The following is an 11,273-nucleotide window of genomic DNA, read 5'->3' on the forward strand; positions in this document are numbered from 1 at the left end:
TCATCTTCCAGACCATACAGAACCTCATCACCTCAGCGGATCTCCCACCCACAGCTTCCAACCTCATAGTTTGGGAACCCCACACTGCCCGATTCTACCTCCTACTCAGATCCACAAGCCTCACTATCCTGGCCAACCCATAATCTCGGCCTACTCCTGCCCCACTGAATTCATCTCCACCTACCTCGATACTGTCTATCTCCCCTGTCCAGGAACTCCCCACATACGTTCGGGACACCACCCACACCCTCCAACTCCTCCAAGACTTCCATTTCCCTGGCCCCCAATGCCTCATCTTCACCATGGACATCCAGTCCCTCTATACCTCCAACCACCATGACCAGAGCCTCCAAGCCCTCCGTTTCTTCCTCTCCTGACGTACCCACCAGTACCCTTCCGCTGACACTCTTGTTTGGCTGAACTGGTCCTCACCCTCAACAATTTCTCCTTCGAATCCTCCCACTTCCTCCAGACGAAAGGGGTTCATCCCCACCCCCATTCACCTATTGTACTCTATGCTACTTTCTCCAAACCCCCACCTTCCTCTCATTTATCTCTCCACCCTTCAGGCACTCTGCCTGTATTTCTGATGAAGGTCTTTTGCCTGAAATGTTGATTTTCCTGCTCCTCGGTTGCTGCCTGAACTGCTGTGCTTTTCCAGCACCACTCTAATCCAGCATTTGGAGGTTCATTGCAGACTCCATGGTTCAAATAGTCTGTATCTGCACTGTAAAGATTCTGAGATTCCATAATACTGCCCCATCTCCTGATCATCGGTTAAGTGATGGAACAGGTCATCAACAGTGCTATGAAGCAGCACCTGCTTAACAGCAACCTGTTCACTGATGTCCAGTTTCGATTCTGCCAGGGCCGCTCAGCTCCTGACCTTATTGCAGCCTTGGTTCAAACATGGACAAAAGTACAGAGTTCTAGAGGTGAGGGGCGAGGGCTAGTTCTTGACATCAAGATCACATTTGGCCATCAAGGAGTCCTAACAAAACTGGAATCTGAAGTCCTATTTAGCACAAGGAAAGGTTATTGTAGTTGTTGGAAGTCAATCATCTCAGCTCCAGAGAATCTCTGCAGGAGTTTACCAAGATAATGTCGTAGGGCCAATACAACCACTTGCATGGATGTGTCCAGCTGCAACACTCAAGAAGCTTCACAGTATCCAGGGCATAGTGATTTGCTTGTTTGGCATCATATCCACAAACATTCACTCTTTACTATCCACACATTGTAGCTGAATAGTGTACCATCTACAACATGCGAGGCAAAAATACACCAAGGCCCCTTACACATGCTTTTTCCAAACCCATAAACACTATTATTGAGGAGGACCAGGGCAGCAGACACCTGGTGACACTACCACCACCAAGTTCCTTTCCAAACCACTCTCCATCCTGACTTGGAAATATATTGCTGCTCCTTCATGGTCACTGCATCAAAATCCTGAAATTTCCTCCATAAGCGCATTGTGCATTAACACATGCCAAACGGACTGCAGCACCTTCTCCGGGACAACTAAGGATAGCCAATAAATGTAGGCCCTGTCAGCAACATCCACATCTCATGAGCAACTAAAAAAATTACATTGTGCCCCCTTTCCCCAACAAGGGGAAACATCTTAATAGCATCCATCTGGTTATGATTTTCAATGTTTTCGTAGGTTTCAATGATGTCACCTCATTATTCAAAACTCTAGGACATCCAGTTTTCCCAGTCTCTCTTCATTGGACAGTCCTGCCATTCTGAGAACAGGTCTGGTGAATCTTCATTCCGATCTCACTATGGCAATAAAGCCTTCCTGATTATTTTTGAGGAGTATTTCAGTAGGCATTTCAGATAAGCTCCTGTATTAAAAGGCACTGTTCAGATAGTTTATTAAATTCTTCCGCTGGTGAAGCTCCTGGCATCTTCTAAAATAAGAAAGGGCACTTTTGGATCAAAGTTAAAACGCTTGTGGGTGCACATCAATTTAAAATGCTGAAGTACAACTCCAAAGTGCAGCCCAAATTTGATTCCAGACTTCTCACTCTGTCATGCTGGCATTGGATGCCCTGCAGTGTTGTACAGTCAGCAGTAAAATTCCAGCCTGCTGACAGACTATCACCTTCTACAGATAACAGTTCCTCAATTATAACTGCAGCTTTATGATCTCAAAATGAAAACCTCCTTAATTATACTTGAAAGAGCACAGTGATCACCATATGACACATTTATGATTCACAAGAAAGCATAATGTAACCATTCGCAGACGCAAAGTAAATTAGTGGAGTAATTGAAACAATCTCTACAGGTTACAAATTTAATTCCTTGTTGGAATATGATATCTATTTGCTGAAGAGAGCATTTTTAAGGAGATAATCACAAAGCTGAATATATAGGGAAAATTTTATATTTTAAAGGTGTGCAATTTCCTAGATCAGTGGGAAAAATACTGTTCGGATATTTGTATGCATAATCTACATACACACTAGCAGATTGACACACTCCCCCAGCCCACCCCAAATTTGATTAGCTTGTGTGCCTTATGCTGGTAACTGAAACTAAAGGCAGTATGAGTTTTCATTGAAATTACCTCTTTGCATGATGGAACCTTATTTCAATAATTGACTTTCTTGAACATATTTTTAGACTTTCTATATTTTCATTTCTTCTTCTGTTTCTCCAAAATAACCATTTCTGAAAGTTGTGACTGATGATCTCACTTCAGCTATTAACATAATTGCTTAATTATTGATTAAAAGCCATGCCAATTCAAATACGGAAAAATGAACAACAGTATATGTTTCCTCCATGCTGCACATCTTAAAATGGTGAATGAAAACTGGCACAAACCAATCTAAATTGACAGACTTTAAACTTAGGCGAAAGTGAAGACTGCAGATGCTGGAGATTAGAGTTGGGAGTGTGGTGCTGGAAAAGCACAGCAGGTCAGCAGCAACTGAGGAGCAGGAGAATCGGCTTTAGCCTGAAATGTCCGTTTTCCTGCTCTTTGGATGCTGCCTGACCTGCTGTGCTTTTCTAGCGCCACCCTCTAGACTTCAAATTTAGTCATGCTTTTTCCTTGATTTTAATTTTGCTTTATTTTGCAACAAGCTGAGGAAAACATTTTTAAGAATATAAATATACAAACTAACTAGCACTGCTGCCTCACAGCACAAGGGACCCAGGTTCGATTCCAGCCACGGGCGACTGTCTGTGTGGACTTTGCACATTTTCCCTGTGTCTGCGTGGGTTTCCTCCAGGTACTCCGGTTTCATCCCACAGACCAAAGATGTGCAGGTCAGGTGAATTGACCATGCTAAATTGCCCATAGTGTTAGGTGCATTAGCCAGATGGAAATTACTCTTCGGAGGGTCGGTGTGAACTGGTAGGGCCGAAGGGCCTCTTTCCACACTGTAGGGCATCTAATCTAATCTAATCTAAATATATAGGTTTCACCTGTGTATTACACCCTAAAATGTTTACCGCCCCTCAAAAAATGACAGACAGATAAAGAACCATCAGTTGGTACCACTTGGTCCTGTTAAATTAATGTTCAAAAATAAACCTTATCTATGAATAACTTTCCCTAAAAGCATGTTAATTATGGGAAACTTAACTTAGTTTATCATTTGTTAGTTTGAGCTACAAAAATTTTTATTCATTTGAGGTTAATCTTTTTGTTCTGCCATCAGTTCTTTGTACTATTGTAATTCAAACAGTAGAGCTGGATGGTTTTACACTTGCTCCAAAAACAATCTCACAAACCACCCATTTTCTGAACCTTTTGTTTTCCTTTGCTGTCATCACACAGCGACGTTAATAATTTATTGGACTGAATTTTAGCAATGGAGATAAGAAACTGGTTCTAAGTCAGTTTCTTGGATCAGAAACCAAATTTTGGTATTGGGTGAGGGTTAAAGGTCTAAGAAACTGTTAAAAGTTGAGAATTTCAGGTGAGCAAGACCTTAATTGATAGAGCTCAATGTTCTATCCATTTAGAGTCAGTGAGGCCAGGAAGCAAAGCAGGTCAGATGATATGAGGAGCTAATTTCAACTCCTGACCACAACCATCACTGAGGCTGGTTTTCCTGAGGGAGAGTTCCGTGATTTGTGTCAACACTTTCCACTCCTCCAAATGAAGTGATGTCAGAGCAGAAATGGGTACCTAGCACTTGCTGCAGGTTAGCTCCTTGTTTCACTGATGTGACTTGGATCTAATGCTGGAAGTCACGAGAGATACTCTTCTTAGAAGGTCGCGGGAGGATGCCACCTCATCATGCAGTAGCAGAACCCCTCATTTCAGCATCATAAAAACATAGGAAGTAAGAGCAGAGTAGGCCATTTACCCCTCTGAGCCTGATCCACCATTCGATATGATCATGATTGAGCATCCATCAAATTGTCCTGCTCCTCACCCTTCATTTCTAATTCCTCCTCCTCCTCTCTAACCTTCTGCTCCAGCTACTCATCTGATGAACCATTTCCTCACAGTTCCTCAGCATCTCTAAATTCTATATCTATCTGGAGGGACATGTTTCAGAGAGCTCAGCCAACGGTCACAATGAAAAAGATTCTTGTTCAAGGGTAGTGGAGGTCCAGCAACAGGCTGGTCCAGGGACCAGAACTGCATCTTCAGAAGCTTGTATACTAAGCAGGTGGAATGAATTGTATTGCCTGTGATGAGCACTCCAGTAGTGAAGTGGGTAGTCTGCTCTCCAAGGCATTTACCTTATTCCCAAAGAAACCATCAATGCAGTTTGAGGATTGGAGTGCAGAACTGAAGTTGCCTGGACTGGCACAGGATGAAGAAGTTAAAGCAGCTGACAGTAACGTGAGCACATTGCAAAGGAATCTCTTGTTGCATTTAGAAGTTGGACATGGAAGGAGTGCAAGAGTTTCCTTTTAATGGATCTTGTTGGAACTTGATACCTAAATGGCAGTATTGGTGCAATTACTGTGCCTCTGGGCCTAAGGGAATCAGTAACAGCAGTAAAACCCAATACGACATAACTCTTCTTTGCCACTAATTTGTCATTAATTTAATGTGTTCTCCAGCTTTGGTAAAGAAGACATCACTGGTCTGTGAAATGCAGTGGTGTGCAGCCATTTTTGAGATGTCAGTAAAGTCCACAGCTGGTCCTTAGGAGCTGAAAATCATGGTGGCTTTGACTCCTACTAACATGACAACCAAGACTGTGATGTGCAAAGCCTTCATGAACAAAAGAAGTCAGATGTCTAATGAGCCACATTCTCTTGTGGCATTGGTTCTCGTCATCTCCAGGTAGTACCAACTTCAGCAGGTGATTGTCTGCTGTGGTTTGGTCTCTGTCTACTGTCCCTCTTTCTTTCCCTGTGTCTTTCTCCTACTACTTGCAGAGAATGTTAACCATCTTCAGAACTGTGCCTCAAATCTGACCATTGTGCCCCATTGCCAGCTCTTTCCTCTCTGCGTTTAAACTGGGTGTACACCCTGGGTACTCACCAATGTCCAGCTGGTCAGTTTCTGGTGTCCATTTTTAAGAAAGTATAAAGCTAACGTTGGCTAATGTTTAAGCTGTTTTAGTTTCTCATGGAGAAGAAGTGTAGGTTAGTGGTTATCCTTGGCACTGGATTTGTACCTTGAAATGGACACACTATCTTACACTGATATTTAGGGGCCTACACCTCTATTCCTGACTTGAAGATGCTTCAAAAATTCAGCTCCTGATGTAAATGCTCTGAACTGGAGCCAATCTTTCCAACTTTTTGTGATTGTACCTAGCTTTCTGTGTACTGCAAAAAGCCCTGGAACAGGAACACCTCAAGTGTTGAATTACTTTGGAACGATTTCATTATCAAGCAGAGAGCCTTAATATGTTATGGGTTTCTTCAATTGTGATAAATTGAGAAGTTTATCTTGTATTGGAGATCTTTGAGGTGTGTGTTGACAAGTGAGCCTCTTTTGAAATCATGCCAGATTTGAACCATTGGGATGTCCTTCTCCTATTCAACGGTATTGTTTTAGTTGGATGTTTTTTAACTCATTAGAATGCTAAGGTGGGATTGGTTGTTCCAAACTGGTTAAATTTGGATTAATATTGACCCTATTATTGAAAATTGCCAGAAATAATTACTAGTTCAATGAATGGCACCCACAACTGCTTTGTACACACTGTCAGTCAGTCATCTAATCTAAAAAAAATGTATCTTTAATAATCAAGGCAATTCAAAGTCTAGGATCCAGAGTGTGATAATACTGTACATATGTAAGAAATCTGTACAGCATAACAGTAGAACTATGCTAGTAGGAATTCAATTTGAGAAGTATTCCTTTGCTCTGAAACTTGATAACTGAAGTGGGTGTATAGAGAACGAGCATAAAGCTACTGTTGTCTAATGTATTTTTCCACATTGTTTAGAGATAGGGGATCAGATTCTTTGACAGACAGGGACCAGGGTGCAAAGAAATAGTCATCATTTTGTCATGTATTGAGGTCAAACAGTAGCACAAACTTGTACAGAAGTCACTTGCAGGCTAGCTGTTTGTTTCAGAAATAAGAATTATGAACAATTTCTGCATCTCAGTTATGTTCACAATAGTAATTGTGCATTTTTTATAAACACATGCTAAGATTATTTTTTAAATTTCCATTTATACTTGTAGACCAGAATATCTTTTACATGCTAATATTTAGGATTTGCTGATGTATTTCAATTTATACAGATCCAACTTATTGTTTCTGTGGTATGAAATAATGAAAATATAAATCCTTCTTTTAATTACCATATTAATTTAAATAAAATATAAATAATCAACAAACATTAAAAGCACACAGCATCTTGTATAAAATGATGTTCAATTATACAGTGTCAGAATTTTTACACTATTGTTTAAATTTAGGTTTGTATTTTAAAATTTACATTAAAAAAATTGAAGCATTATTTTGTTGACTCCTATAGTTGTAATATTTAACAAAGCAACCTTGAGAAATATATTTCAATTATCTTGCTGATATGCAATGCAATAATTTGAAAACTGCAATTTTGTCATACCTCCTTGGCTTTAGAAATAAACCTTAAATCATAACTTTTACAAAAATAGTTGTCTTCAGAATCATGGATTCTAACTTCGTATTTAATCTGTAAAACTGGTAAAATTTACTTTAATACTAAAATTAATGACTTTCAAATGACTTATGAAGCAGGCAAGCATTGACAGTATTATACAAGCTTTTTAAAAATTGTTTTCCTGCCATCTTACTGTCCAGTATATTGCATATTTTCAGAGGGTGAGAACTGTGAACATGTAATTTAGCTGTTAAAGTAAACAATTCAAACATGTCTTTTAATAAAATTGAGAATTGTTTTGAAAAATATACTTAAGCGGGTTATTTATAAATGTCTGTTCATCTCCTCTGCTTTGTTTTTCTTCCTTTTCCTTTATTCCTATTGACATTCTATCTCTTCCTTCCTTGACGTGCATCATTTATCTTCCATTTCCTGTTTTTCTATGATCTCAAGACTTCCAGACAATCCATGTCATAACTGGCACAAGGATGTCTAACATCTGACAGTTTATCCCCAAATACTAAAAGAAAAATGCCTATGCATTTCCCATAACTTGCAGAGATCTACAAACTGAATCATCTGAAGAGCAATCCTTCGATTCTCACCCTAATCTGGTTCATCAACAAATGAGGCAGTTTTAAAAAATGCTTTCTTCACTGGCTACTGCATTAACATTTATGATGATAAAATTTAAAACATAGACTAAATATAGAAAATACATGGTCAAAGACACTGTACAATTACAGCCTTGGACTGCAGCATGGTTGAAACCTTCCAGTCATTATATTAAGTCTGTACCTGTTGTTTTGTAGAAAGCCATTCTTAATTACCACTGCAGTCTGAGGAGAAACATTTTCTTCAATAAAATTGGAATTACAAAATGCAATGTCTTCAGGTACCCACCAAAACCTCTGTTCCTCACCATTGAAGCTGTCCCTCTCCTCATCCATTGTCTGAGGCTGAACCAGACTATTCACAAACTTGGTGTGATATTTGATCCTGAGATAAACTTCTGATGGCGCATCCACGCCATCACTAGACCTTACTTATTCTCGATAGCATTTCTTAATTGTCCCCTCTTAGCTGATCTACTGAAAACGTCCTGTATGCCTTTATATACCTCCAGATGTGACTGTTCCAAGGACTGGCTGACCTGCTATCTTCTACCATCTATAAAGCTTAGCTTATCCAAATCTTTGTTGCCTTATCCCAACTTGTACCAAATCTTATGCAATGATCACACTTCTGCTCGTTGACTTCAATCAGCACCTCATTCTCCAAAGTTTCTGTTTTAAAATTCTTAATCTCAAATCCCTCTATGGCCTGGTCTGATGAAATTCCTGGAAATGACAGATTCAGACAGCATCCATGGAGAGAGAGCAAGCTAACATTTTGAGACTAGATGACTCTTCATCAGAGCTGAAGTGAAGTGTGCAGGGGCAGCGTTTATGTGTTCTACAAAATGATCACCCAGTCTGTGTTTGGCTTCTCCAAATTAGAGTGGGCCACATTGGGTGCAGCGAATACAATACACAAGATTGGAGGATGTACAGGTGAAATGCTTCACCTGGAAAGACTGTTTAGGCCCTTGGATAGTGAGCAGGGAGGAGATGAGGGGACAGGCGTTGAATCTTCTATGATAAGTGGGAATCATCTCTATCTTGTGTTTTGTGTTTGCTGCACCCAATGTGGCGTACTCTACATTGGAGAAACTACAAACTGGGTGATCACTTTGTAGAACACCTCTGGTCCATGTGCAAGCATGACCCCAACCTTCCTGTAGCTGGTCATTTCAACATAGTGTCCTGCTCACATGCCCACTTATCTGTCCTCTGCATGCTGCAGTACTCCAGTGAATCACAGTGTAGCAACATCGCATCTTCAGACCAAGCACATTATAGCCTTCTGGACTTAATATTGAGTTTAACACCTTCAAATTGTGAACCAAATCCCATTCCATCCCTTTCTTTTAGTATTATTTGTTACACTCTGTTACCATGTCCTCTCTCCCCTCCCACCACCCCAGTGAGACTGTCTTCTCTTTCGGTTCTGGCAATTAGACACACCATTGTTCTGCCATTCTCACATTCCGATCACTTAATCTGAACTATCACCATTGTTTCTCTAACAGCACTCTGCACACCACCGCCACCGCCACACCCATCCCAACTATAGCATAAATGCTGCTCCCCCTCCACACTTCAGCTCTGATGAAGAATCATCGAGACTCAAAATGTTAGCTTGCTCTCTCTCTCTCTGGATGCTGTCTGACTCCCTGTGATCTCTAGCATTTTTTGTTTTCAGTACAGATTCCAGCATCAGCAGAAATTCCTGCTCTTACTCCAGCTGTACAGTCATTGAGCTCCACCATGTGGGCGGCATGGTGGCACAGTGGTTAGCACTGCTGCCTCTCAGCGCCTGAGACCCGGGTTCAATTCCCGCCTCAGGCGACTGACTGTGTGGAGTTTGCACATTCTCCCCGTGACTGCGTGGGTTTCCTCCGGGTGCTCCGGTTTCCTCCCACAGTCCAAAGATGTGCAGGTCAGGTGAATTGGCCACGCTAAATTGCCCATAGTGTTAGGTAAGGGGTAAATGTAGGGGTATGGGTGGGTTGCGCTTCGGCGGGTTGGTGTGGACTTGTTGGGCCGAAGGGCCTGTTTCCACACTGTAATTAATGTAATCTAATCTCAACTGTTGGCATCCCCAATCATAATCACTTTTTCATTGGATGTGTTCTCAACTACCTAGATTCAAAGCATGGGATTTCCCTCCCTTAACCTTATTTTTCTATCGTCATTATTATGCCTCTTAATGCCCAACTCTTTGATTGAATTTTAGTTTGAATTTTAATAACTACGAGTGAAGTTTGCTGTCGCATTTTGGTTGATCAGGTTCCTATGAAATTCTTTGGAACACCTAAGAGAGTAACCATGCAAGGTTGTGTCATTAATGCTATTGGTTGCAATAAAGTTGACACAGTCACTGAATCATCAGGGGCATTTCTTAAATGCATGCTGTTTTCTGATTCAAAACAGAGTACTTTCAACAAAAAGGACTTCCTACAGACTTTATTTTTATAGTCCAATAAAAGTGTAAGAAAGAATTGTTGGACTCCCGAGGAATGGGCACAAAGCCCAGTAAGTACCATTTGCTAAATTACCAATTTCTGGTGTGCTGCATGGATTTCTGAATAATGACTTACAATTGGTACTTCTACAAAAATGTTCAGTAGTCTGTTTTGTTAACTGCACATATTGATGATGCACTGTAATTCTGTGAGTGAGTATAACTTTGCTCCAATAACAAAGCTTCTGACAATAATTAATTTTGGATCACAGATTTTGAGATGAAGAGAAACTTTTATTCTATCTGTTGGGGCAAGTTCACGTTAGCATTTTGAACCCAAAAGTGTTTCTACAAGCCTGTAGCACTCAAGGTATCTGGCATAAATTGTGTATTGATAATTTCCAGTGATTTTTAAAGTTGAAAATCTCCTTTTGAGTTGAACAGTCAAACATAAGCTTCCATAATTGTTCAGCTGATTAAAACAGTAGTTGAGCTAAATAGACCTGTCAGGTCTCAGTATACTTCCTATAGGTTAATTAAAATGAATTCAAGTCGTTGAGAGCTACCTTTGTATCAGGACTGCTAAGGTTAAGTAGAAGAAATCAACAAGGGCTTTTGTCCCCTATTCACTATCCAGTGGCAAGATTAGTATGGTGCTGGAAAAGTATAGCAGGTCAGGCAGTATCCAAGGATCAGGAAAATCGACATTTCAGGCAAAAGCCCTTTAATTGAACAAAATGTCGATTTTCCTGCTCCTCAAATGCTGCCTGACTTGCTGTGCTTTTCCAGCACCACTCTAATGTTGACTCTAATCCCCAGCATCTGCAGTACCCACTTCCACCTACTATCCAGTAGCAACCTACTGAAAACAAACAGATGAATTTTGGATTAACATTTGAATCAACTGTAATAATTCACTTAATGAAATAGCTTGGCAATATGTGAGGCTCAAGCTCACTTTGGTGTATGTTGGTCAGTGGCCATGGGACTATGCCTGATCAAAGAATTAACCTCACCTTTGGAAAAGGTGAGTTTAAGAGAAAGCAGGCAGTAAATAAAAGGATATAGAGTCATAGTCATAGAGATGTACAGCATGGAAACCAACCCTACGGTTCAACTGGTCCATGCCAACCAGATATCCCACTCCAATCTAGTCCCACCTGTCAGCA

This window comes from Chiloscyllium plagiosum, chromosome 17, assembly GCF_004010195.1.
Source record: "Chiloscyllium plagiosum isolate BGI_BamShark_2017 chromosome 17, ASM401019v2, whole genome shotgun sequence".
NCBI classification, from domain to species: Eukaryota; Metazoa; Chordata; class Chondrichthyes; order Orectolobiformes; family Hemiscylliidae; genus Chiloscyllium; species Chiloscyllium plagiosum.